Source organism: Capsicum annuum, chromosome 9 (assembly GCF_002878395.1).
Source record: "Capsicum annuum cultivar UCD-10X-F1 chromosome 9, UCD10Xv1.1, whole genome shotgun sequence".
In the NCBI taxonomy this organism is placed as follows: domain Eukaryota; kingdom Viridiplantae; phylum Streptophyta; class Magnoliopsida; order Solanales; family Solanaceae; genus Capsicum; species Capsicum annuum.
Genome location: NC_061119.1, coordinates 106475922 through 106501335, shown reverse-complemented (window position 1 = coordinate 106501335; position 25414 = coordinate 106475922). Strand labels below are relative to the sequence as shown.

Below are 25414 nucleotides of genomic sequence, written 5' to 3'. Positions count from 1 at the left end.
ATGCTATAACATGAATCTAAGTGTTAAAGTGAAAAATAAGCTAGGTCGAATGTCATCGTGGTTAGCCTTTCAAAAGTATCACAAAGATGTCACCCGTTGGATCTTTCGAGCACCTAGTGTCATTCATAATCACCCAAAACCTCAAATAGACATCCCTATTTCTTGGGAAATGCCTTTGATATTACTTACCCTACGTTTACACTTATGTCTAAGATTGTAAAATATAGTAAACCACATTCTTAAATGTCCACCATTGAGTTGCCCCCCTATAGACCTCTTTTAACGATATTGTGGGTTCACATATGTTCACATTATCCCTCTTTCAAGGATGATAAAGGTATTCTAGAGTTTGGGGTTATCACCCATCAAACCCATTTGGAGATTGGGGTTTTCACCCATAAATTCCTACTATTAAACTCAAGCAATGGTTGAACCCATACTTAAAAAATAAAAATCATACAAACACAACAACACGCACACACGATCACACTTTTAGTTCAACATAATCCCAAGACTAAATTACTTAGCTACTTATGAAGAAAGTCAAGAAAGATATACCATAAAGATTTTCCAAAGCATCCACCCTTCACAAAATACTAAGAATTTAAGTCTAAAAAATTAGTTACAATCTTTCCCAATTAGGGTTCTTGTTTCAAATTCAAAAGTATCTATGAGGTAAGAAATACCCAATGAAGAAAGGATTTTTTCCTATATAAGGTTTGGGATTATTCTAAGTAAAGTTACAAAACTACTGTGGGCGTCATTCCCACTTAGCCACGATCGGATTAGATTGTCCGCAATCGTAACCAATGAGATCACAGAATGATTTTGTAATCGCATCCTATTGATTATCATGACTGACTATGATGCATTTGACCTAATCACGGTAATTGGGGTTGATGACTACTTCAGGTCTTCAGCTGTTCTTCTTTGCTTCCACTTGATCTCTTTTATCTTTAATCCATATGTTTTGATCTCACCAACTATATGCCTACAAAATATGGATATTAGTGCATTAAACATGATTATGTCTTATTTATTTATACAAAATTTGCAGTATGCATGAAAGTTGAGTGCAAATGAGTGGTAAAATCATCACACATCAAGAACTTATGCTATAAATCACACTAGAAAACATCCCTAATGATAATATTAGAGATTGTGCTATAATTTATGTTAGAATTAATGCTTATTGTTTATATGGGAAATTATCCTATTAGTTATGCTTGAAATCGTGATGTTTGATTAAATGAATACTCGTGCTATTAATTTTTCCACCAACTATGATGATATTGTACCCAACAAGATTAGAGGATACTGTGATGATATATTGATATCCGAAAAGACCGAAGGATACTATGATAATATTGACACCCAGAAAGGCCAGAGGACATTGTGATGATATATTGATTCCCAACAAGTCCAGAGATCATTATGATAATATATTGATACCTAGAAAGGACAAATAATACTATGATGATATATTGATACCCTACAAGACTGGAGAATACTATGATGATATTGATACCCAACAAGGCTGGAGAACTTTGTGATGATATATTGATACTCGAAAAGGTCGAAGGACATTGTCATGACATTTAATAGTCAACAAAGTAGGAAGATAATTATGATGATGCATTAATACTCAAAAAGGCCAGAGGATGATTATATTAATGTTCATTTGAGTACATCTACTGGTTGGAGTCTAGCTATGCCCTAGGTATGCCAGTTAAATGCTTATATCCACTTATATAAAATTCTGGTATGTTATTGATATTAGTGATATCGGTTATAGCTTGCAAGTATTAAATATTTATAATATGGTATAGTTGATGATTAGTTATAATTGAGGGTTAGTGATAATTGATGATTAGCGGTGAATGTTGTTAAGTGGCTAATAATGGCTAGTTAACAAACAAAGATTAGTTGGTAAATGTGGATTAGAAAATAAATGATGTTATATGAGAAATGATGATTATTAAATGAATAGTGACTAGTGAATATATGGTGAATAGTTTTTGAATGATGACTAGTTATTGAAAGGATTTGTTAACAAGAGATGGTTTACTAATAAATGATAACTTTTAAGTATTGATGATAAGGTTGTTAAATGATGGTAGTATTATGAATATTGGTAAATTGTGATAATGTTGGAAAATAGCATATGATGATAATTGTGGAAAGATGATCAAATGATAATCAAAGTAAGCTATAATATTTATTGACTGCTTCATTCTTCTCTTGAGAGTATTCTCCAATCGTATGGGAGGTTGTGATGAGTTCTTTACTTTTCTGCACCAACTAGAGTATGGGAGTCAATTTTTGTAGTTTATGGTTACTTGTATTAATATTTTATGATACATTATTATTTCAAAATATTTACTTATTATGCACGATGATATTTGCACGTGTTGATGCTTTATTTATCTTGCTATTCCAGTTTAGTTACTTATTATTTATAGTGATGTTGGAGATGATTCAAGTTCATATCTATATCTTGAATTAGTTATATTATCTTGTATTTTATCATAATCATATAATGATTTAGCTAAGTCTGCCAATGGTGCCTACTAATTACCCATTGTTTTGGTACTAACACTATACTTTTGTACCTTTTTGGTGCAGATCCAAGTACTAGTTTTCACTGTTGACCATTGTTTTTATAGTGATTGATTTCTGGAGATAGGGTGAGCTCTTGGAGCTCGAGTCATCTATTTCCCTCTATCTTTAGTTTTAGGAGACAGATGTATTGACAATTCTAGACTTTGAGTTTTATTAATACTATTAGATGTTGTTGTATAGGCTCTACCTTGGTATCTTGTTTTGACTGTCTTTATCTATCTAGAACCTTAGTTATTTACAAATTGTTTTGTTAATATTTTTCTTATGTTGGGAATTTGAATTAACCAATTATTTTATCTTTGGGTTAATATTTGGATTAACTACTAGCGGGAACAGTAAGTTCTATCATGACCAGTAAATCAGGTCATGAAAAATTGGTATCAGAGCATAGGTTTTACAGATATTATAGGTAAAACAGTAAGTGTCTATTAGAGTCTTGTGAATCAACATGATGACGTCTATTTTCTATCTTCGCAAGGCTATAGGACATTCTTAGGAGTTTTTCACTTCTTTCACTCATATCATGATAAGATTCTGAGTTAGTTTGTTGAAGCATTCCCTTGACCTTACCCTTTCATAGATGACTAGGATACGTGCTACCACTATACGAGATGAGGGTCCCAAGACTGAGCCTAGGGATCCTTCTTCTATTCATGGACAACCTAGAAATTTTAGATAGCAATATGATGTGTCCCTAGCTTGGGTCTGGGATAGGCTACCTTCCCTAGGTCCAACTCCTCTCCTAGGCTAGAGGCTCTTCTACCCCAGCCATTGGTAGGCCAAGGACCAGCCCAGGCTCTACCAAGGTTTATTTTTTCTTTGATTTTTAGAGATGCATTGGTTCATCTTATATGTTTAGCTAGTAGTGTACTATCTAATAGTGAACGGTCTACAAATTAAAGTAGTTTTAAGGTAAGGGCATAGCCTGTAGCTGTAGTTCACTAAGTTAAGGTTCCTCTTGCATTGGCGGTTGCTCAATCGGTAGTTTATCAGCCAGTAGATTCTTAAGATTGGGTCTGCCTAGGTTTTTTAATCACTGGGAGAGGATACATATTAGTTTCTAATTTCTTAAGAGGATAGGCCCTGTAATTGGGGCTTTTTGAGACTCATGGTGTGGATTACGCCATATTTTAGATTGATCTGGTTGCTTAAAATTAGTGAAGAGGTTATATGTATTCTAGACCAGATAGATATTCTTCCTTGACTTGGTCTCAGTTCTTTGAGATGTTCTTGGAGAAGTACATGCCTCACAGCCTTATAGATCGTATGAGAGATCAATTCTCTATATTAGAGTAGGGCTATATGAAAGTTGTAGAGTATGAGGCTCATTTTTATGAGTTGGATAGGCATGTGACTTCAATCCTAGATACTGAGTATGAGAGAGTTCATTGATTTGTTAGAGGGTTGAGACTTCTTATTCGTATGGATACTTAGATTTTAGTTGTTGTGGGTAATTATTTTGTTTATGTGTTGGATCATGCTAGGGTGAGTGAGGAGATACACCATGAGGATCGTAAGGGTCGCTATAAGAGGCCTAATTTGTAGGGTAGATTCAGTGGGATCCATCATAGTTCCAAGCATAGAGATGGTACTTCCCATAGTAAGTATCTCTGTATCCATCTTATCAGTGTCAGAGTCATCCTAGTCAACCTATTCAGGCAACACTTTAGATTACTGGTTAGTCTAGTACTAGTGATTGCCCTAGTAAGGACAGTAGTCAATTTTTAAAAGGTTCATCTTCTAGTTATTATAGTCATGGTGGTTACTTTGGGTTAGACTGATCTATTGGTTCTGGTTTATCTTTTGTCTTATGTCATACTTATTAAGCTCCTAGTCACTATTCGTGAGATTTCTCTTGTCATGGGGAGATTATTCCTTCACCTCAGAGTGTTCCCCCTATTAGAGCAAGTCATCCCTCAGCTAAAGGTGGTTATCATGGTCAAAGTTATGGTTTCTAGGGTACTCAAAAAACTTCTCGGGTAGGTAGGATAAGTGGTTGATCAGGTTCCCAGTTAGGTGGCGGGCATGGCTAGTTGTATGCAGTACCTGCTAGATCCAAGGTGGAGACTTTGGATGTTGTTGTTATAGGTACAATCTTGGTGTGCCACCAATTAACCCTTGCTTTATTTGATTTGGGATCCACTTATTTTTATATTTCTACTTGTTATGCACCATGATTGGAGTTGTCTTATGATACATTATCTATGTCATTTTACGTGCTATAGAAATATAGCACTTTCAATGCTTAAAACGAGAAAAATATGCAGATTTCTAAGGTTGTTTGTTAGATATGATGCGTTTTGGGTATTGATCTTGGGTGTATTTAAATATCTAAGCACCAATATTCACCCATAATAGGACTTGTTCTACGAGCTAAAATGTGTGCTCTTATTGTGTTTTGATTTGTAATTGCATGATTTAGCTAATGGACATGATTAGTGTTGCAAGGAGAATTTTTGATAGAATTAGACGAAATTGGATGCATGACGTGAAACAAGTGATGATTCACACTTTAGGATTGATTGAACGAATAAGAGAAAAAGTGGAATAAGCTTGAAAAGCATGCTTTTGAAGTATGAAGCAAAGAAAGAAATAATAAATGGAGAAGGAGTAAAACTGTAGAGAAAATAGCAATTCCAGTGGGGTGTCATGATAAGGTCGCAGTTCAACCCCGATTTCCTGAGAATAACCCTCACATCGCGAGCCCTATTCCCTGGTAGTGAACCTTACGACACGACCTTGGTTCCCTACTAGGCAAAAATTGTCCTACTATAAAAGGAGCAATTAAGCACAATTGAGAGTACTTTAGAAACGTACAACAAAGGTAAAAGCACTTCCAATACTTTTTTTAGGGCTCCTTGAACTTCATTATTCCAAGATTACTTTGTGGAATGTTTAATCATTCATTTTTTATGTTGAATTCAAACATAAGTGGCTAAACACCCTTGTTTTAGGGTTGAGACCGAAGACATTATTGCACTTTGATATTATTTATCATAGTTTAATATTGATTTATTGTATGGGTTATTCTTAATATCTTGTGCTTAAAATTTTGATGATTGTCCACCATTAAGATAAATTAATATTCCTATGTGAACTCGGGAGGAGAATCATAGGTTAGAATGAAGAGATTAAGAAGTAAGGTTCTTATTCTCTTATAAAATAAAGAATTTGAATTAGCATCTAGGATGGGGATATACCTAGAAGCCTTGTGTGGTTCAATTGTAGGATGATAAATTTATACATTTAAATGGATTATTGCATCCTCATTTAATGATGTAGTTGCAATGCCATATAGGTAGAAGATTAGATGTCAGGTGACCATGATCATAATAGATGACACTACGAATCAGTGACCCAAAAATCAACTGAACTACAATAAGAATAGAGATTTGTAAGACTATTAAAAGAGTCTCAACACTGGAATTCTCTTTATTATTATTTACAACCCTGCTTACGTTACAATTGTCACAATTAGATATTCCTTTTTTAATTATATTCATACCCAAAACTTCACAATCATCTGGTAACTTTGATGCACTTAATGCATTTTTGTTGAAAATTAAAGTTGATTGAATTTCTAGTGACATAGTCCTCGCGGGTATGATATCTGATATATTAGTCACTATATTATTTATACTATCGCGTGCACTTATATGTGTTTTAGACTCCAACAAGTTTTTCGCGCCTCTGCCGATGATTATTATAATTAGTAATTTTATAAATTTTTTGTTTTTGATATTAAGTTTAAGTGTTAATGACTTGATTTTGGCTGGCTGACTTTTGTAGGTATTTAAAATAGTAAGCTGGCAAGGGAGAGAGAATTAGTGGAGCCATATTTAGAATTGGAGAAAATATTTGATCAAAGGTAGATTGAAGTAACCGTTCAACAACCAATTCAACACTTTGAAATAGCGGAACAAAAAGATCCTAAACTCATTGATCCAATTGATCCAAATGCTGAAGTGGTCCATCTCTAGCAATTCCAGTTGCTTCTACTCAAGTAGCGGCCAGACCTATTCATTAGGTGGAAATCCCGCATTCGAACCATACTACTAATTGCATCCATAAGCTAGAGGCGGGTGGCTGGTTTGAATTGAAGCAGAATACGGTACAATTGTTATGTTCGAGTTGATAGTTTGCAAGGTTCTCATATGAAGATCCACAACAGCACATACAGACTTTCTTTGAAATTAGTGATACCTATATTCCTACTTGGGTATCAACTGATTATTTCAAACTAATACTCTTTCCCTTTACTTTAATTGGGGAAGAAAAAAGGTGGTTATATGTTGATCTACCAAACTCCATCACTCCTGGGACGATCTGGCTCAAAAATTCCTCATTTGAATTTTCCCATCAAATAAGAAAGGATGCTTGAGAATTGAGATTTTGAGTTTTAAGCAGAAAGAAAGAGAAAATCTTTACCAAGCTTGGGAAAGATTTAAGGGTATCCTTAGAAATTTCCCTCACCACCATTAATCTAATGATGTACTAGTTCATATTTTCATGGGGTCTTAAGCCCAACACCAATATTTTCTTGTATACAGTAACAAGTGGGTAAGCTTTTGAAAAGGCTTATGATAAATTATATACATGTTGAATCGGATTTCACAAGGGAATCCTGAGTGGCATATTGACTCAAGGAGTACTCCTAAGAAGGTTGCAGGTGTGTTAGAGATGGATCAGTTCACTGATCTATCAGCTTAGCTTATCGCACTACAAAATAAGATAACTAATCAGTTTAATAGTATAAAGTTGAGGGTTACATAACTGACAACAAAAACTAATGTGGTTCAATGGATGAATGCATGTTGTCAGATTTGTGAAAGCAGTGAGCACGTATTGGATGCTTGTGCGGTTAAATCCAAATTCTATAAATTATATTGGGAATGCTAATCATCAAGGCAAGCAGAACTATGGTAACACTTCCAATCCAAATTGACAGAACCATCTTAATTTCCCATAGGGTGGAAATCAGGCCCAAAATAATAATCAGGACAAGGGATCAGTATAATAGAATCAATAGCAACAAGTTCAAAATATCTGGCCATAACTCAAACGAGCAATATGGAAGAATTATTGAAACAAGTTATAGCAGCTCAGGCACAGTTAGCAGTAAATATGAAGAATCAATGGTTGATTACAAAGAATTGGAGCTACAAATTGTTTAGATTAAAGGAGCTAAAAACACTAGAACTCATAGAGGTCTACCTAGTGATACTAAGGTGAATCTAAAATAGGTAAATCAAGTCACTACTACGAGAGTTTGCAACTAAAGGAGTTGGAACCTAAGCATGTAAGTCCCACAACTACTGATGGTGATACAAAAAAAGAATAAGGAGAAAGTGGTTGAAGAAATAGCTACAAGTAATGAAAAAAAAGTAAAGAAGAAGAAACTACCTCTATCTTTCCCCCCAAATGCTTTGGAAGTACTAAGAGGAGGCTAGTTACAAGAATTTTTTAGAGCTTTTAAAGCAGGTTCATACGAATCTCCATCTTGTTGATATTTTGCAGAGTGTTTTCAAGTATGCAAAGTATGTGAAATACATAGTGATAAACAAGAACTGTTTGATGGAATATTCTACAATAGCACTTATTGAGGAGTGTGCATCTAAGATTCAAAACAAATTATCCACAAAGCTGAAATATCCAGGTAGCTTTACCTTGTAGATCACTATCAAGAAAGCCATCAGTGATCGGGGTTATGTGATTTAGGGGCAAGCATCAATATCATGACCACATCTCAGTTTAGGAAGACGGGTCTTAAGAGTCCAAAACTCACTACCATTATTTTGCAGTCACCTAATAGATCCCTTGGTAGTCCTGATGGGATCATTAAAGATGTATTGGTACAAGTGGGATCACTTATCTTTCCAGTAAATTTTGTTATTCTTCATTTTGAAGTTAATCTGGTCATTCCATTTATTTTGGGACATCCATTCTTGGCAATAAGGTAGTCACTTATTAATGTCACTACAAGGAAAATGACCCTGAGAGGTCATGAAAATTTTGAGGTCTTTGATGTGTACAAGGAAATAAAGTTTCCTACGGTGTATGAGGAACTATCAATTCTTGTAGTTGTAGACCTTGAGTCTGAGCTCCACTTATTATTATCAAAGGATCCAACAGAGTGAGTTATGATGGGACATGATCTCTCAGGTAATTTAGAGGCACTTGAAATAGCACATGTTATGGATTTGGTAGTGATTGACACTAGGGTGGTTCCTTTTGAGTCATTGAGTAGATTGATTGGTCCATCTCCCAAGGTGTCTGTTAAAGAAGCACCAATATTAGAGCTTAAGGATCTTTCTCCTTATTTAAAATATGTTTTTCTTAGAGATGATGATACTTTTTCAATGATTTGGTATACAACTTTGTCTAATGTATAGGTGAAGAAAACATTAGCAGTTTTGAAAAAAAGAAAGAACGCAATTGGATAGCAGATGTCAGACATCACAGGGATCAATCTAAATTTTTTATGCACAATATATATATATATATATGGAAGAGGGCTACAAAGCAACTGTGCAGCAATAATGATGATTGAATCCTGAGATGAAGGAAGTGGTACGAAAAAAAGTCATTAAGTGGCTTGATGATGGGATTGTCTATCCCATATCCAACAAAAAATAGGTCAACCATATGCACTGCATCCCAAAGAAAAGTCGGATGACTGTGGTGAACAACAAAACTAATGAGTTGATTCCTATTCACATGGTGACTGGTTAGAGGATCTACATTGATAACCAAAAGCTTAATGAAGCCACAAAAAAGGATCATTATCCTATTCCATTCATTGATCAAATGCTAGACAGATTGGTAGGGTAGGAATATTATTGCTTTTTGGATGGATACTCAGGGTATAATAAGATCACAATAGCATCAGAAGATTAGGAAAAGACCATATTTACCTGTCCATATCGCACGTATGCATTTAGATTTATGCATTTTAGCTTTTACAATGTGCCTGCAATATTTTAGAAATGCATGATGGAAATTTTCTATGACATGCTTGAAGAATTTGTGAAGGTATTTATGGAAAAGTTCTCTATTTATGGTAACTTATTTGATGTGTGCTAGCAGAATCTAGATCGAGTCTTGTCCCATCGTGAAGAGACAAATCTTGTATTGAACTAGAAAAAGAGTCACTTTTTGGTGAAGTGAGGAATTTCCTTGGTCATAAGGTGTCATGTAGGGGATTTGAACTAGATAGAGCCAAAGTTGAAGTCATTGAAAAGCTACTGTATCCTATGCTAGTAAAGGGAGTGAGAAGTTTTCTTAGGCAAATAGGATCTTATAGGCAGTTTATCAAAAAGTTTTTTAAGATCACAAGTCCTATGTGAAAGTTGTTGGAAAGAGAAGATAATTTTTATTTTGGGGCTGAGTGTCAAGAAGCTTTTAAGGGCCTGGAGAAAAAACTGAAAGAAGCACCCATCTTGATTTCTCCTGACTGGGCATTACCATTCGAGTAGATATGTGATATTAGCGATGTGGCTATTGGAGCAGTTTGGGGTAGAAAAAAGGTAAGGTATTTCATTTTATTTATTATGCAAGTAAAGTCTTAAATGATGCCTAAATAAATTACATAGTCATAAAAAAAAATGCTAGCGCTCGTATATGCATTCGACAAATTCAGATAATACTTGGTTGGTACCAAGGTAATTGTTCACACGGACCATACTGCTATTAGGTACTTATTCCAAACAAAAAAATACAAAGCCATGATTGATCATGTGGATCCTATTGCTTCAATAATTTGATCTAAAAATGCGCGATAAAAAAGATGCTAAAAATTAGGAGGAAGATTATCTATCAAGTCTAGAGAATCCTGATCACATTACTGATGATACACTTTGCATTTGGGAAGAGTTTTTAGATGACAAAATATTGGCGCTCGATGTATTTGACATACTTTGGTATGCAGACATTGTGAATCTATTATTAAGTGATGTTTACACTCCCGAAGCTACTAATCAACAAAGGAAAAACCTATTACATAATTCTCATGCATACACATGAGATGATCCTTATCTCTTTAAACATGGTGTTAATGGGATTATGCATAGATGTGTTTCTGAAGTTGACGCTAAGGAAGTACTACAAAAATATCATTAATATCCCTATCGGGGACATCATGGGGGAGAACAAACTGCTTAAAAAGTGCTACAATCAGGTTTCTTTTAGCTGGAATTGTTGAACGATGTGGTTATCAAAGAGTAAGCTCAATAGCAAGGTACAATGAGATGCCCCTGAATAATATTCTTGTGGTTGAGGTATTTAATGTTAAGGGGATAGATTTTATGGGTCAATTTGCACTATCTTATGGAAATTTTATATCCTAGTGGCAATTAATTACATATCTAAGTAGGTTGAAGCTTCTGCCTCTCCACGAAAGATGTAAGAGTTGTGATGAAGTTTGTGAAGAAGCATATCTTTTCTCATTTTGGCATACCTAGAGCTATTATCACTGATAGTGGTACGCATTTTGTGGACACAACGTATCACCCTTAAACAATTGGATAAGTAGGGTTATCTAATTGTGAGATTATGTAGATATTATAGAAAATAGTAAATGGTTAGCGTAAGGATTAGTTAGAGAAGATGGATGATGCACTATGGGCGTATAGGACAACCTATATGTAATACCCCAAGACTCTAACCAATAGTACAACCATGACTCAAGCACATGATAAGTAAATTATAGTGCTTTGGTTGTTAACTGATCAAGGGTGATGTGTATTAAGGCCTCAAATATATCCTAGCGATTAGGTGAATCAAAACATTCCTTACTAATTGAATTCTTGGGAAGGATATTGCCATATTCAACTTCAAATGAGTATTTCTCACGTTATACAATGAATTATTGAGCTCATGACCTACCAATAGATAGATAATTGAATTATCTTTTGAACGGTACCAATTTCACCCTTATCCGGTATCGAGGCAAAGAGTTATGCCCATTTTACTCCAACATGTCAGACTGGAAATTTCCTGATGGCTTTTCATAAAATGTCATCACCAAAAGTAGAAAGTCACAAAATCCAACATTTTGTGATGACTTGTCACAAGTTTGATGGCTTGTCACGAATGTCGTCAGCTATTTTTTTCAGCAATTAAGGGATGTTTTTGTAAGGGTATTTTGGCCTTTTCTCATCTTTTGGAGGCCTATATAAATGTGAGAATCCCCATCCAAACCCTAATTTCTTCATTCTCTCATCCAATTTTCTTAAGAATATATATTAGGGTTTCAATCAAGAAAATTTAGTCTTTCAAAAATCATCCATAAATCTTCAAGATTTCTTCAAGAATTAAGTTCCTCATAGTGTGGGATTTGACAATCATTTATTACAAGGGCGGATAGAGTCTCAACCACTAGAATTCATCCAATTTTAAAAGTAAAGGTATGTGGGGTTTTGCATAAGAGAAATTTTTTCGTTCTTGTGCCCAAAGCTTTGATTTCTATCATGGATTTATATTATTTTGCAAGTGGGTTTATACCAAAATTACTTCATCATGAGATTATGATAATATAAATTGTTCAAGCTTTGTTATACATGATTATTTTTCAATTCCCAAGTTATGACTTGATATTTAATATTGTGAATTTCATATTTCTACCATGAGTTGATAGTTCAAGTGCTTTCAAGATATGTGTCAAGCTTTAAGCTTCCTTATGACAAACTAGATTATTGAGTATATTGATTCATGAGATTTAGTTGTTACAATGAGTTTTGATATTTACTCAAAGTTATTGATGTTGTAATGATTTAATGAATTGATACATTATGATATTGAGAAAGACTGATTTGATTTGAGTCGAGTCAGGAATCCACAAATTGATTATTATTTGATAAATGAGAAAGAGATTTGATTTGGTCTTCATGATAGAGCCTTGTAATGTTTGTGGTGGATTTCCTAACGTGTTCTGAGCTTATGTCTGGGAGTAGTATTTAGCACCAAGTGGGAAATGTGGTATTTCCCCAACACTACGTGCCACCGTAGGATGGATATTGATAATTATGGGAAAGAGGCCGAGTATGAGATTGTGATCACTAAATTTAGGTTGTACTCCCTGGCAAGAGAACGACGCTCACATCAATGCGTGGTTCTCTCCTTAGGAGGGCAAAACATTGGAATCCATGTAGCTCACATGGTTTATGTCGGTTATAAGAACCTCCCATGACCATAAGAGTTGAGTTTCTTGAACTACCGAGTCACTCCGAGTCTTAAGTTGAAGAGTTGACTTATTTATGATGATTTATGAGGTTTTTATCATATGATTTATTTACTATGAAATCATGAAAACATGTGTCAATCTAACTCAAGCCAAGTTAGCCAACCTTGTACATATGCATATTTTTATGAAATTGATGATGATATTTGCATTGTTGCATGTACCCCCACATACTCAGTACATTCCAAAGTGCTGACCCACATATTTTCCTATGGGCTATATTTTCTCGTAATGTAGGTTCAGGTGCTCTACCGCAGCTGCGTTAGCGATATTCAAGTGCCTAAACTACGTTCCCTCAGTGATAAGTCCTCATGGTTCGAGGACCGTGTCTATATTTTTGGTGATATCATTCTGTTGTTATGGCTTTCAGTACTGTTTGAGTCAGTTGGGGATTTATCCCAATGGCTCCTTGATTTTGATGTATAGAGGCTTTGTCAGACTAGAGGGTTGGTATGTACAGACATTCAATATATTTAGGTTGTATAGTCTAGTATTCTTCAGTATTTCTCTTAAACCCGATATGGTATATCTCTTAGTTGTGCATGACTATTATTGAATTGAATTCCTTAAGGTAGTGTCTAGCTTCGATGGTTAGATTGGGGCTACGTGTAGCCCTAAGCATCGTGCGGCATCTCGGGATAAAATTTTGGGGCGTTTCAAAGCTTGGTATCAGAGCCTTAGGTTTAAGGAGTCCTAGGGAGTCTGACATTCCGTGTTAGGTAGAGTCTTTATCATCGATGTGTAGCGCGCCACATCTATAAGCAATACGCTATGAAACATTTTAGGAAAAGTCATTTCTTTCTTTCTAAAGTTTATCGTTCCTACAAATGTCTCTTTATCTATGATTAACTCGTGCTTTCTTATAACATAAAATGCCTCCTCGTTAAGCTCTTAGAAACAATGAGCAACCTCAACCCGTTGATCCCTTGAACGAGCATGTTTCTCATGCAGAATTCTGGGCGGCTTTTTAGGTGCTAGCCCAGGCAGTTATTGCCAATGCTCAAGCTAACACCCAGGCTACTGTTTCACCTGCGCAAGAGAATAATTTTTCTCCATCTCAAGTTCTTAACTTTATATGGATGAATCCGCCTAAGTTCTATGGGTCGAAGGTAGGTGAAGACCCACAGATGTACTTGGATGAAGTGAGAAAGATCACCCAGATTATGCATATAACTGAGGAGGAGAGTGTTAAATTGGCTGCCTATCGAATAAAAGATGTTGCATATGAATGGGTGGAGATATGGAGGATGAGTAGAGGGGAGGATGCCGCTCCCACGACTTGGAAGTTATTCCAGGATGCATTCTTGGAAAGATTCTTTCCTCTTGAGATGAGGGAAGCAAATATAGAGGAGTTCATGAATTTGAGACAAATCTCCATGACTATTAAGGAGTATTTTCTTAGATTCGATCAGTTATCAAAATATGCTCCTAGTATGATGGCTGACTCCAAGACCATCATAAGTAATTTCGTGAATGGTGTGTCAAATTACATTGTAAAAGAGTATAGATTTGCTATGCTTGGTAGGAAGATGGACCTTTCTTGGTTGACGATGCATGCCTAACAGATTAAAGTTGATAAGGTGAAAGAGAGGGAAAGAGTAAGAGGGAATAAAAGAGCTAGATAAGAGCAGCAGGGATTCAGTTAGTCCAGATTTCATGGAGGGAATCGCCCTTAATTCCAGAGAGATTCATTTATGCCCGCGCCTTCCTCAGTTAGTGCTCCCACACCTAGAAAAAGGTAGGAGCAGGAGAACAGGCCTATCCCATCCAGGTCTCTGGAAAGTGTAAGTAACAGACCTTGTCCTCCTTCATGTGCCAAGTGTGGTAGAGATCATTTTGAAGAGTGTTTTTTTAATCAAAGAGGTTGCTTTGGTTGTGGCAAGTTGGTCCACCTACTTAGATATTATTTGTATGCTAGATAAGGGAGCCGAGATGCTCGTCCCTAGAGTCAAGATACTAGTGCCCCCGCTCCCAAAGTCCGCCCAGTTCCTCCTCAGTGTGCCTCTTCTAGTACTATTGGTGGTTCATGCTAGAAACGCTTCTATGGTATACCACCTCACCATGAGCAGGAGGACTCTCCCGATGTTGTCACTGGTATTCTCCGTTTCTTTTATTTTGATGTGTATGTATTGATGGACCTCAGTTTGAGTTTCTCTTATATGACACCTCTAGTTGCTTTAAATTTTGAGATGGACACTGAATGCATTCCTGAGCCTATTGTGGTTTCTACTCTGGTAGGAAAATCTATTATTTCTAAGCGAGTGTATAAGAAGTAGGAGTAGAATCTGTTATTACTAAGCAAGTGTTTAAGAAGTGTCTTGTCACTATCCTTCATCGGGTCATATGTGTTGTTTTGATTAAGCTAGATATGGTTGATTTTGACGTCATTCTGGGTATGGATTGTCTTCACTCATGCTATGCATCTATTGATTGTCGTACCAGAGTGGTCAAGTTTTAGTTTCCTGACGAGCCCATTTTTGAGTGGTCTGGGAGTTCTTTAATTCCGAAGAGCCATTTCATATCCTATCTCAAAGCTAGGAAGTTGATTTCCAAGGGTTGCATCTATCACCTAGTTCAAGTTAAAGACCTCAAGTCCGAGACTCCCACTATTTAGTCAGTTACCATTATTAATGAGTTTCCCAATGTTTTCCTGGAAGATATCCCAAGGGTCCCACCTGATAGATAAATAGAATTCGGGATTGATCTCCTTCCTGACACTCAGGCTATTTCCATTCCTCCGTACCATATGGTTTCCGCATAACTTAAAAAGTTGAAAGAGTAACTCAAAGATCTCTTAGACAAAGGCTTTATCAGATCCAGTGTTTCCTCGTGTGGTGCACCTATTCTATTCATGCATAAGAAATATGGTACATTGTGTATATGCATTGATTACCGTTAACTCAACAAGAAAACTATCAAGAACAAGTACCCTCTTCCTTGAATTGATGACTTGTTTGATCAGTTACAAGGTTCAAGCTACTTCTCAAAAATAGACCTTAGATCCGGCTATCATCAGCTTAAAGTGAGAGAGTGTCATATTCTAAAGACAACCTTCCGAACCCGTTATGGTCACTTTGAGTTTCTTGTTATGTCCTTTGGGTTCACCAATGCTCCAGCAGCCTTCATGGACCTCATGAATCGAGTGTTTAAGATATATCTTGATATGTTTGTCATTGTATTCATAGACAATATTCTTGTGTATTCCCAAAGAGAGGATGATCATGCCGACCATTTTAGAATTGTCTTGCAAACTCTTAGAGATCATTTATTATTTGATAAATTTAGCAAGTATGAATTTTGGCTAAGGTCAGTTACTTTTCTAGGTCACATTATTCTTGCCGAAAGCATTAGAGTCGATCCCCAAAAGATAGAAGCTATAAAAAATTGTCCAAGACCTACCTCCCCATCTGAAATTAAGAGTTTCTTGGATCTAGCTGGTTACTACCGTTATTTTGTTAAGGGTTTCTCTTCCATTGCATTTCCCATGACCCGGTTCACCCAAAAAAAAGTGATGTTCCTATGGTTGGAACCTTGCGAGAAGAGTTTTCAGGAGTTAAAGACTCAACTCACTTCAGCCCCAATGTTAGCTTTACCCATTGGTGCTGATGGTTTTATGGTGTATTGTGAAGCTTCTAGAGTTGGTTTGGGTTGTGTGTTGATTCAGAGAGGTAAATTTATAGCTTATGCCTCTAGACAGTTGAAGCCTCATGAGAATAATTACCCAACCCATGATCTTGAATTAACAGCTGTAGTTTTTTCTTGGAAAATCTAGTGACATTATTTGTATGGTGTTTATGTTGATGTGTTTACTGATCACAAAATCTTGCAGCATGTGTTTACTTAGAGAGAGTTGAATCTCAGACAAAGAAGATGGTTACAGTTGCTAAAAGACTATAACATAAGAGTGTTGTATCACCTGAGCAATGCGAATATTATGGCAGATGCTCTTAGCAGGTTATCTATGGGTAGTGTAGCTTATGTAGAGAATGATAAGAAAGAATTATCTTGTGATGTGCATCTTTTGTTTAGGTTGGGTATTAGATTACTTGATTCCGCTGAATGGAGTATGTTAGTACAGAGTAGTTCTGAGTCCTCTTTGGTCTCGAAGGTAAAGGAGAAGCAAGACAAGGATCCTAGTTTGGTCAAACTGAAGGAGTCAGTTAAGGACCCAAAGTTAGAGGTTTTCTTCCAAGGGGGAGATAGTGTGTTGAGATTGCAGGGTAGAATATGTGTTCCTGGTGTTGATGATCTAAGGCAAAGAATTATGGTTGAAGTGCATGGCGCGTGATGTTCTATTCTTCCCAATGCTACCAAGATATACCGCGATTTGTGAGAAATCTAATGGTGGAACAGTATGAAGAAAGAAATACCAGGATTTATGACAAAGTGTTCTACTTGTCAATAGGTTAAGGTAGATCACCAAAGGCCTGGTGGTGTAATGCAATAGTTTAGCATTCCTACTTGGAAGTGGCAAGAAGTGAATATGGATTTCGTAATTGTTTTACCTCCTTCTCGTCATCATCATGATTCAATTTGGGTTGTTGCAGACCAGTTGACTAAATCAGCTCATTTCTTGCCAGTGCATTCGTCTTATACAGCTGAGGATTATGATAGATGGTCTATTCAAGAATTCATTAGACTTCATGGAGTTCCTTTGGCTATTATCACTGATAGGGGTACATAGTTTACTTCCCGGTTTTGGAGAGCTTTTCAGAAGGGTCTTGGTACCCAAGTTCATCTAAGTTCTACTTTCCATCCGCAAACAGATGGTCAGGATGAGCGGATCATTCAGACTTTAAAAGATATGTTGAGGGCATGTGCACTTGATTTTAAAGGTAGTTGGGATAAGCACTTACCATTGATCGAATTTGCATATAACAATAATTTCCATGCTAGTATTTATATGGCCCCATTCAAAGATTTGTATGGGAGAAGATATAGATCGTCTATAGGTTGGTTTGAAGAAGAAGAAGTAGCTGTGATTGGGCCTGATGCTTTGTTCAAGGCTATGGAAAAAGTTAAATTGATTTGAGAAAGATTAAAGACCACTCAAAGTCACCATAAGTCATATGCAGATGTGAGAAGAAAAGATCTTGAGTTTAATGTTGATGATTTGGTGTACTTAAAGGTTTCACCGATGAAAGGGGTTAAGATATTTGGGAAGAAGGGAAAGCTTAGTCCCCGTTATGTTAGTCAGTACAGGATTCTAACCCATGTTGGGAAAGTAGCATATGAGGTGAAGTTACCTGCGGAGTTGTCTAGAATTCATTTGGTATTTCATACTTCTATGCTTAAGAAGTGTATTGGTGATTCTGTCGTGGTTGATCCTTCCGATTTGATATTCAGGATAGCCTTTCATTTGAGGAGTTTCCGGTTGAGATTTTGGATTTTCAAATTCGTAGGTTAAGGAACAAAGAAGTTCCTTTGGTTAAAGTTCTTTGGCGAAATCAATCTATTGAGAGTTCTGCTTGGGAAGCCGAAGCTGATATTCGAGCCTAGTACCCTTACCTCTTTTTTGTTAGTTCGGAGCGAGCAGAACGTACCATTCTTTCTTAATTCTGCCCTCTTCTTTTTAAAGATTCAGTTGTGTGTCTACTTCCATCATGAATATGTGCATTTTGTAGGGTATCCGAAGGTATAGAGTGAATTAAACCCTTTGAGTGAGTCGTTTCATCTATATGTCCTTATTTTCTCTTTTTCTTAGCCTATATGGCAAGATTCGAGGACGAATATTTCCAAGGGGGAGATATTGCAATACCCCGAGACTCTAACCAATAGTGTAACCATGACTCAAGCTCATAAGAAGTAAATTATAGTGATTTGGTTGTTTTCTGATCAAGGGTGATGTGTATTAAGGCCTCAAAGATGTTCTAGAGATTAGGTGAATCAAAACATTTCTTACCGATTGAATTCTTGGGAAGGATATTGCCATATTCAACTTCAAATGAGCATATCGCTTGTTATACTACTAATTATTGAGTTCATGATCTACCAATAGATAGATAATTGAATTATCTTTCCAACGGTACCAATTTTACTCAAATCCGTTATCGGAGTGAAGAGTTATGCCCATTTTACTCCAGCGTGTCAGCCTGGAAATTTTGTGACGACATTTTGTGATGACTTGTCACAAAATGCTGTCACCATAAGCAGAAAGTCACAAAATCCAACATTTTGTGACGATATTTTGTGACAACTTCTCACAAGTTTGACGGCTTGTCACGAATGTTGTCAGCTATTTTTTTCCGCAATTAAAGGACATTTTTGCAAGGATATTTTTGTATTTTTCCATATTTTGGACGCCTATATTAATATGAGAATCCCCATCCAAACCCTAATTTCTTTATTCTCTCATCCAATTTTCTTAAGAATAAATATTAGGATTTCAATCAAGAAAATTTAATCTTCCAAAAATCATCCATAAATCTTCAAGATTTCTTCAAGAATCAAGTTCCTCACAGTATATGCTTCGAGAATCATTTATTACAAGTGCGGATAGAGTCTAAACACTAGAATTCATCTAATTTCAAAGATTAAGGTATGTGGGGTTTTGAACAGGAGAAATTCTTTCATTCTTGTGCCCAAAGCTTTGATTTCTATCATGGATTTATATGATTTTGCATGTGGGTTTATACCCAAATTACTTCATCATGAGATTATGAAAATATAAATTGTTCAAGCTTTGTTATACATGATTATTTTTCTATTCCAAGTTATGACTTGATATTTAATATTGTGAATTTCATCTTTCTAACATGTGTTGATATTTCAAGTGCTTTCAAGATATGTGTCAAGCTTTAAGCTTCCTTATGATAAACTAGATTATTGAGTATATTGATTCATGATATTGAGTTGTTATAATGAGTCTTGATATTTTCTCAAAGTTATTAATGTTGTCATGATTTAGTGAATTGATACATTTTGATATTGAGAAAAATTGTTTTGATTTGAGTCGAGTTAGAATCCCCAAATTGATTATGATTTGATAAATGAGAAAGAGACTTGATTTGGTCTTCATTACAGACCCTTGTGATGTTTGTGGGGGATTTCTTAACACGTTCTGAGCTTGTGTCTGGGAGTAGTATTTAGCACCGAGCGGGAGATGTGGTATTTCCCCAAAACTACGTTCCACCGTAGGATTAATATTGATAATTATGGGCTAGAGGCCGAGTATGAGATTGTGATTATTAAATTTAGGTTGTACTCCCTAGCAAGAGTACGACGCTCCCACCAATGTGGGGTTCTCTTCTTACGAGGGAAAAACGTTGGACTCCATGTAGCTCATATGGTTTATATTGGTTATAAAAACCTCCCATGTCTGTAAGAGTTGAGTTTCTTGAATTACCGAGTCACTCCGAGTCTTGAGTTGAAGAATTAAATTATTAATGATGATTTATGAGGTTTTTATCACATGATTTATTTACTACGAAATCATGAAAAGTATGTTTCAATCTAACTCAAGCTAAGTGAACCATCTTTGTAAATATGCAAATTTTTATGAAATTGATGATGATATGTGCATTGTTGCATGAACCCCCACATACTCAGTACATTTCAAAGTGCTGACCCACATATTTTCCTATGGGTTATATTTTCTCGTAATGTAGGTTGAGGTACTCAATCTAGCCACATTAGCGATATGTAAGTGACTCAACTATGTTCCCTCAGTGGTGAGTCCTAATTGTTCGAGGACTGTGTCTATATTTTTGGTGATATCGCTCTATTGTTATGGCTTACAGTACTAGTTGAGTCAGTTCGGGGTTTGTCCCAATGGCTTCTTTATTTTGATGTATAGAGGATTTGTCAGACTAGAGGGTTGGTATGTACAAACATTCAATATATTTTTGTTGTATAGTCTAGTATTTTCCAGTATTTCTCTTGAACCCGATGTGGTATATCTCTTTGTTGTGCATGACTATTACTGAATTGAATTCCTTAAGGTAGTGTCTGGCTCCGACGGTTAGCTTAGGACTACGTGTATCCCTAAGTACCATGTGGCATCTCGGGATGAAATTTTGTGGCATTACACTATAAAATTCCAATTGGGACCTCTCCTTATCACTTGGAATATTAGAAAACTTGTCACTTGTTTGTAGAGCTTGAGCATCAATCTTATTGGGCCGTGAAGAAATTTAATCTTCATTTGAAGGTTGTTAAGAGAAAAGATTGATCAAACTGAATGAACTTGATGAGCTTCTCTTACATGCTTATGAGAATGCAAAATTTTAGAAAGATAAGACCAAGAAATGGCATGATAAGCATATTCTAAATTGAGCTTTTGAACCCAGACAACTTCTGTTTCTATTCAATTCAAGATTGAAGTTATTTCTGTGTAAACTGATGTCCAAATGGTATAGACCATTCTTAGTGGACTGAATGATGTCTCATGGAGTTTTTGAGCTATGGAACAAGGACAAGACTTTAAAATTCATGATGAATAGACAGATAGTGAAGCATTATTCGGGAGATCATGGAGATCAGCAAAATACCTCCATCACTTTTACAGATGAATGAAGTTGAGTTGGGTTGTTCCACGAGGTTAACTAAGGAACTGAGTGGGAGGCAACATAATAAGAAAAAGAAAAGAAATAGAAAAGAAATAAAAAATACAAAAAGAGGTGTCCTGCCATGACTAAAACTAAGGTGTTGTATAGGAGGCAACCCACTTTTTCTTATGTTATTTTATTGTCTTTGCTGAGTGTGTAGGAATGAGAAATTGGTGGAATGAGGGAAATAAGAAGTGATACGTCCTCAAAGAGAAGCTTTTGAGTTCGTAAAATATGCACTACAGAGAGGTATAAGGTGAAAAAGAAAAAGAGGAATGAAATATTCCCCCAAAATACAAAAATACCAGGCCAGACGAGTGAATTCCAGTCACCCCTAGTGATGAGACCATGATGCGAGGCCCAGAGAGAAGAAATACACCTCGCGTTATGAGGCCCAGAAAGGAGAAGTACACCTCATGTTGCGAGGCACAGTCCCTGATCCAAGATAACCTGAACAATCGGTCCCCTCTGCATCATTCCCTTTATGTACTCCCTTGTTTCCATATTCCCCTCTTCTATAGTAACCCTAGTCTCTGCCCCCCTCCTCCCCCTCTATTCCCAAGATAAATTCTCTTTTCCATTTTGTGTTATTTTTTAATCAAAGAAACAAGAATCTTTTCACTCAGCTTCTTCAACACAACCAAGGTAAGTCTCATATTCTTATTCTTTTGATTTATTTGAGTGCAAGATGTGAATTCATTTTAGGCATAATTGAAGTATAATTCTTTTTGCTTGCTACTTAGTGAGTTATTATGAGTTCAAAAAGCATTTTTGTACTAATGCAATTTTTATGATTCTACATGTGCTTTGTTTGGCCATTATGGTGGATATAGATTGATGCCATGAGTTGTCAGTGAAATTTAGCACATATGAGTAGCTTGCATTATTGAGAAAATGCGTCTTTAAGGAGTGAGTTAAGTAGTGTCACTTTCTTTAGCATATGTCATATATGTAGTTGACAAGGGAAGTCTAAGTCCCTTAGGGTTGTTAAAGTACATTTCTATGAGAAAAACTAAGTATGGGTGGTTTATTCAATATCCACACACTTACTAGAGGTTACAAAGTTGTGATATGTGTTCCATTGCCCTTGAATCTATGCTTGACATTATGCATGCACTTATGTAAACAATGTTAAATTCAGAATATGTATGATCACATGTTCGTGTGGTTCTATGAAATAATGAAATTTGCAATCCTAATGTTGTTTTGATAAAGTGATATGGATTATCAATGTCATAATATTGAATAATGGTTTGAATTAATGATTCCTTGATATCTGAGAGTTATGCTTTGGCAAAATGTATATTGAATAGCCTAAGTCTGAGTACCCTAGTTCTTATGCTTCTGCACCTATGCTAACAACTAAGTGTGGGGTGTTTTCAACAATTTCTCATACTTAGTGTTAGAAAGTTCAAAGCAGGTGTCTCGTTTGATGTGTTTACTGAATGTTGTGACTAATAGGTGAGATGTCTAGTTATCAGTAAAAAGAAAAGACCTTGGCTGAACCTTTTGATCTGGCATACAAAAGCAATAGGAAATCTTGTCATATGCCCTTACCTCCCGCTATCCCACATGGGCAAGTTAGGAGGTACAATACTGGGTGGTTTATGGAGGCCAACAAGAATTGGTATGCAAAGCACAACGAGTCTAGTATTATGTGGACCAGTTCATTGATCGAGCCAGCTTATTTAGAGAGTTCCCCAGCATGGTGTGCCACATAGAGGAGTTACACATGAATTTTTTATTTGAGCATCCTCAGAAGTACAACTTGAGCCTTGCAAGGGAGTTTTATACAAATTAGGACCCATGGGTGAGGGACTCGAAAGACAAATTATGAGGAGAGGTGACAACTTTCACTACTCATTCTTTGAATGTCCTTCTAGGTACACATGAGGTAGATACTAAGCCTTTGAAGTTTATAAACATCGAACCATCTTATGAAGTCATTCGAAATCTATTGTGCGGTAAACACTCTACAGCCACGTAGAGACATCAGAAAGACAACGGTATTAACCTAACTTTACCCTTTAGTCATATGAACAAGGAGGCCCACATGTGGGCTAAAATTATCTACACATGTCTCATTCATGGTATCCACATGACTGAGGTTACACATGATAGGTATGTCTTGTCTATACCTTAATGCATGATGATATTGATGTGAATGTAGGTGCTGTCATCTTTCAGCTATAAAGAAGACGAGGAGCCATGTGATGCATAGATATAGTATTGGGGGTTTATTGATTTAGTTTTTAAGGGGTGTAAGTATAGAGGAGGAGGACCTCGATTATAGGCCGTACTAAGGGATCTTAGTCCATTAGATATATCCCATACTAAGAGGATCACTAGGACTCATGGTTTGATATTGACTATACCCAAACGCCAGGCTCGGAATGACAAGATCACACCCTTGATGTATGGGATGAAGATACTATAATTGAGGATAGAGGGATGCCCAGTGATAAAACATGAGATTCGGGCTATTCTGTTTGACTATCCTCTTGGTTTACAAATAAGGACAATACTGCAGATTGGCCCAGACATTTTGTAGCTAGTAGATGATGATGTGCCCACTGATGAGGAGCATCAGCTGCATGATTCAGATATAGAGTCAGAGGAGTATGAGGATGCTGATTACCCATGCATGGGAGATGAGGTCTATGGTACAAAATTTGATGATGACATGGATGAGATGTGACCAGGGAGTTATTCCCCACCTCATACTTGGTTTACTTTACAAGCACTGGGACAGTGTTTTATTTTAAGCTTTGGGTAGTGGTATCTCATTCCTTGTAATATTATTATTTTGTGTTGTTGGACATTTTTATTTATTCTGTTGGATGTTTTTCTTTTTGTGTGTTGGATTTAGTATTTCTAACTCATCGGAATGATACGATCAGTAATAGTTATCATTTAGTAGTAGTTTGCTTATCAATTGTGTTCTTAATCGTTACTTTTATTTAAAGTAGGAGTATGATTTTTCTTTTTTTCCTCAAGGTAAGTCTCAATAAGTTTTCATAGTTAGGTGCACTCCTTTATGATGAATGGATGACGACCGTCTTAAGGGGATTTAGACATTAGAAAGTAAGAAGTGATAAGAACTGAATCACAACTTTTAGGAAAAATGATAGGCCATGTGATAGGTTAAATTGGAACTTACTTTTGTTGAAATAGAAGCATGCAATAGCTTAAAGATAGAACTATTGTAGACATTTAATCTCAATAGGTGAAATTTCCAGTTTGTTAGCTTAAATGTGAATTTGACAAGAGCGAGATCGAAAACTATAGGGATCCGACATTAATCTATCATGCACCAAGAGTGAGGGAGGTGTTTAGTTATTCTACATGTCTAATGATGTCTAGAACTTTCCCAGTGTGTTTACAAGGCAAAATAAAGGATATTGGGATTAGGAAATGATGTATGAATTTTTGTTTATAGCCAAATTTGTAGACCTTGTTACCTACCCTTATGTATATCCCTAGTTAGCCCCATTAAGCCGATAGCTTAATTTCTTTGGCAGCCTCATAAGTAGCATCTTCTGCTTTTGTTCTTTAACCATAATTTGATCCAAAACTCCTAAGCTCTTTGTTGAGATTATTAAAGTAAGTCGAGAAATTTAAATAAGGATGACGGTGAAATCGAAACCCTTAAGAGATTACTATTGAGATAGGAAGTTAATATTTGTAGTTGTTGAGAGTATAAAAAAATTAGAAGAAAATAAAAAAAGTGGTGAATAGATGAAACTCCCACCATAGTGTGTAATAATTTTAAAAAGATAAGGTAAACACAAGAAAGGAAGGAAAGATTATGAGGAAAGAATTAGGTTGTTAATCTGATGATTCAAATGTTTATGTAAGGTACTAAAGTACTTGGGGAGATTAGTCACTATTCACCCAATAAGTTCTTACCCATCGCTTATCCTACGTTATAACCTTGGAAGACCTACTTGATCCTTCATCCCAACATCCAACTATTAGTAGAGTAGGACACCAAGGAAAATCTTATGGT

General features: G+C 36.0%; 1 non-coding gene across 1 annotated transcript; it reads right to left on the bottom strand.

The window, feature by feature from the left end:
- Positions 1–6996: 6996 nt before the first annotated feature.
- Positions 6997–7103, bottom strand: LOC124887583. Its single transcript, XR_007045349.1, has one exon. It is a non-coding gene; the product is annotated as a small nucleolar RNA R71 (small nucleolar RNA).
- Between the last annotated feature and the right edge of the window lie 18311 nt (positions 7104–25414).